Source organism: Ambystoma mexicanum, chromosome 3q, assembly GCF_040938575.1.
Source record: "Ambystoma mexicanum isolate Mex_15411 chromosome 3q, UKY_AmexF1_1, whole genome shotgun sequence".
In the NCBI taxonomy this organism is placed as follows: Eukaryota; Metazoa; Chordata; class Amphibia; order Caudata; family Ambystomatidae; genus Ambystoma; species Ambystoma mexicanum.
In genome coordinates this window covers 1,098,205,277-1,098,209,865 of record NC_090926.1, presented here as the reverse complement: position 1 = coordinate 1,098,209,865, position 4,589 = coordinate 1,098,205,277, and positions in this window count along the sequence as shown.

Genomic DNA, 4,589 nt, shown 5'->3' with positions numbered 1-4,589 from the left:
GAATGGGAGGTGCAGTAAACATTTGTCCTGGGCAATTGGGGTGAAAGGGGCAGGGTACTAGATGGAATACGTACGCCCGTGCTCTAGCAAGACTTTCTGTGACCCCTGGGGGAAGATGACTGGTCACGCAGCACTCAGGCACGCCCACGTGTGTGGAATAAAGGACCCGCACTATGCTGTGGCACCCAGAACACAAAAATAAGTGTACATGTGGTACACGCAGGCTACAATGACCTCTGAAGGGGTACGCGACACATGGGGGCAACCACAGTGGAAAAATACATGTGTGACTCACCGTCTGCCTGGAAAAAGAATGTGAAAAACACAAGTGTGTGCGCGTTGGCAACACCCCCACCAAAACAAGAATTGAATGCTGTCTGAGTAAACAAGGAGTATGAACTGCAATCGTTGTGAAGTAATCGCGTGTGAACCAACAAGAGGTACAAGAATCAACCGCTCGCTCTCCACAAAAAGCACATAGAAGAAAATGGCATCCTAAGCGTACCTTTTAACCCTGCCCACAGAAACGCCCATGCGTGCTACGTCACTTACGCGTTTACGCGCTAAGGGCCTTTCCTCCAATTACACGCAGTGCCACCCGGACGTGCTGTTTTTGCACATGCAAAATCACTCCGTATCAAGCTGGCCACGCGACAACACACGGAATACCACGCTCCTGCCCAGAAGGCCATTTTCCTGCCCCCCAGAGACCCGAGCAGACGCCCACCAGCCATCTGCTGCTGCCTGCCTGCCTGCTGGCCATGTGCCCTGCTATTTGGTGCCTGCATGTCAGCCAAATGCAGGGGTCCAGTTGCTGTGACCACCCCTGCTGGAACAGAAGACTCCCGACTGAAGTTCCATCACCCCACAGCCCAGCAACAGGACCCTGATGCCCTCCCACACCTGCCTCGGGGGTTGCCATGTCGGGGGAAACACCATCAGAGACCACTGGCGACACCCAGCCAGAGAGGCAGAGGGCTACCAGCTTCAGTGCCGCAGAAGTTAGTATCCTGGTGGAAGTCCTGGTGCATTATGATGCCCTCTACGGAAGAAGACGCGCCGACAAGGATGGATGAGAGAAGATCTGGCTGGACATCGTGGTTGCCTTCAACGCAGAAGGGGTGGCAACCCACGACATATAACACGTCCATAAGTGCTGGGAGGACTTCAGGTTCAGTGCCCTCAGGAAGGCCTTGCACCTCTTGGAAGCAGCGCATGCAGTGAGGCGCCGGGTCAACCTTACCACCAACGACATGAGGGTCCTGGAACGCATTAACCGAGCGCTTCACCGCCAGGTCCTCGAGAGGGGGACCGGTCCGGAGTCGTGCGGTAAGTGTCCATGCGTACATGTTGGACGCAGTGCATGTTGAGGTGTGCTAGGAGTGTGCAGCTTGGACATATGCCTGAAAAGGTCCAGGTATGGATGTGTATGTGCAGGGACATGACCGTGCTGCATGTGAGTCCTGTCATGAGTGATGCACATCAATGGTGTATGTGTTCCAAAGCATGATGCACAACTGCATGTGGAGATGCACACATGTTGGTATTTCTGTGTATGTACTATGGCATGGTTGGGGTGTGACACATGGATGCTGGTTACACCTTCATGTATGTGCACAGCACACATGTGCATGTGTGCGACAATGATACAACATGGATGCATGTGACACGGACATGTATGAACCCGATTGGCAGATGTGACATAGTTGCCGATGCTTGCACTGTGACAGGTAGTGGAGATGTACAGATGCATGTCTGTCTGTTGGCGTGTGTGCATGTGTCCGGCACTCCCCATGTTGCTTGTGACATCATGCCAACCTTCGGAGGTTCATGCTGGTGTGTGTGTGTGTTTATGGATGCTGCTGCCTGCTACACGATTCCTGTCAATTTGTGCATGTGTGTGTGTTCAAATGATATGAGTGTTGGGGAGTCTGATGCCATCTGTGAAGTTTGACATTGCCACGCATGTGCAACTGTCACGTGTGTATCCGACCATTGCACAGTGCCCTGATGCCTGTGTTCTGTCTCTCCCTGTCTGCAGCGTCAACTGATGAAGAGAGCGGAGACGGTGCTGTGGAGTACAGAGAAAGGGATCCCACCGCCAGCCAGAGATGCAAGGCCCAGCTCTCCTCCCACGTTATCATCTCTTCCGGGAGTGAGGAGTCTGGTGCTGCGTCCATGGCCACAGCTGCCGAGGGGAGGTCCAAGAGGCGGAGGTTGGAGATGGACTCCTCGGCAGCAGTAGGGGCAGCTGGAGGAAGATGGCACGGAGTCATCCAGTTTGGTGGGGGGGTTTGGTTGAAGAGGAGGTCGTGGAAGGCCCACGCACGGGGCCTGGAGGGGGGTTCCACTGATGCTAGTGGTGCAGTCCAGGGACAGCAGGCAGCACAGGCTGCCGCGGGGGTGCCTGCGTGTAATCCTGTCCCCGATCCTGTGACTGCATCATCCGGCACCAGCAGGGATGCCTTCGTCCAGACCCGTTTTCAGGGAGGGGATGCGCACACAACAACTGGCCTTCCTCTCCCTGCGGACATGGCAATCCATGACCGTGTTGAGTCTGTCCTAGTTGGGATGGCGTTGCGTCAACGTGGTATTCGGGATGACGTGCAGGGATCTCGTGAGGACAATGCACATCATTTCAAATACCTCATTGACCGCGTCGGCCTACTAGGACAGGTCACCAAGGCTGAGTTCCTCTGTGTGCTGGATCTTCTAGCGAGCCCTTCCTCAACTGAACACCCTATGCGCCAGTCCTCCTCTGTGCCATCTTCCTGCTCAAGTATCACCTGGGCACCCTGTGGAGCTGCCCCTGACCCAGCGGCCAAGCTGGTGGAGGACACATCCCTGCTACCGTCGGGAGTCGGAGGTCCAGCAGGGGTGGCCACCCCAACAACTGGACCCCATGCAAGAGGAGGACGTGCAGGCATCGACAAGCAGGGCACATGCACGGCAGCAGCAGGCTCAGGATGGGAGCGCTGATGGCTCTGGGCCTTCAACATCACAGGGGCAGGAATCGGCCGGAAGGCAGGAGGACCCTTGATTGGGAGTGCCTTTTGTGTGGCAGCGGTTGAGCCAGCGGATAGATACGGAGCGGCAGCCGGCGGAGGAGGCACGGCTCACAATGGTCAGGGCAGAGAACTCCATGCGCAGGGCATTGAGGCGGGCTGAGTGCCTCGAGGCAACTCGCAGGGAGTTGGAGGACGCCATGACTGCATCCCTGCGAGACCAAGAGTTCGATGATGCCCTGACCCGGAACATCAACAAGTGAGCCGTTGGAGTTGCCTGCCGCCTTTGTAAATAGTTCTTTAGTGTTAGGTTTCCTTTGTTTTTTCTTTTTTTTGGAGTCAATGGACTTTGCTCCACTTCATGTATATAGTTTTTTATTCCTAGGATTTTCTGGTAGGTTTCATTTGTTTTAGGGATCATGGACTCTTTGGACTTGGATTGTATATAGTTGAAGACTTGCATATACTTTCTTTTTTGACATTTTCCATGGATCAATGGTTTCATTTTTTTGGGATTATTCTTTTCATAGTGACATTGGCGATGGACCACTTTTCTTTTTTCATGCTGTGGATTTTAGTTTTTCATTGGATTTTCTGTATTTTTTGGTAATATCTGTCATTGTTTATTGATTTTCACATTTTTATTCTAACTTCATGATTGGTGTTGTGTACTATCATTGGTTTTGTGCATATCTCAATGAACATTGCCTCAGTCATGTGTTGCCACTGTGGGGCTCTGTTGTGCATTTATGCATGGGCATGGTGGTTCGTTTAAGACTGTCATGGCATGGGTAATTTGGGAGGGGGTGCTGTGGATGGATGCATGCTTGTACTGGGGGGCAAGGGGGATTTGGGTTGGCATTAGGACATGTTGTTTGGTGAGCCATGTGTGGGGGCCTGCTGGCAGGTGCCCGTCAATGGGGGGGTATAGGGGGGTAGGGGACATGAGTCGGGGCCTGCTGGCAGGTGCCCATCAATAGGGGAGGTGGCTGGGGGGGCATGAGTCGGGGCCTGCTAGCAGGTGCCCATCACTAGGGGTGGGGGGAGTGACATGAGTCGAGGCTCCCAAGTGCATGGTGCCATTTGGCCTGCCAGTGGTGCATGGCCAGGGGTGTGGGGTGGTTCATTGTGGTGAGGGCTGCCTGCGGGGCATGGGGAGGGGGGGCACACCCGGGAGGGCCCACACTGCCAAATTACGTGTAAAACTCCCCGCGCACCCCGGAATACACGTACCCCGCTTGCGCCAGCGTAATCGCGTGTAAAAGTCCATGGGCGCCCCGGTAATACACGTACCCCGCTCACGCCAGCGTAATCATGTGTAAAAGTCCACATGCACACCCGGAATACACGTACCCCGCTGGCGCTAGGTCTATCGTGTGTAAAACTCCCCGCGCACCCCCGGAATACACGTACCCCGCTTGCACCAGCGTAATCGCGTGTAAAAGTCCATGCGCACCCCCGGAATACAAGTACCCCGCTCGCGCCAGTGTAATCACGTGTAAAAGTCCACATGCACACCCGGAATACACATACCCCGCTCGCGCCAGGCCTATTGCGTGTAAAACTCCCCGCGCACCCCCGGTA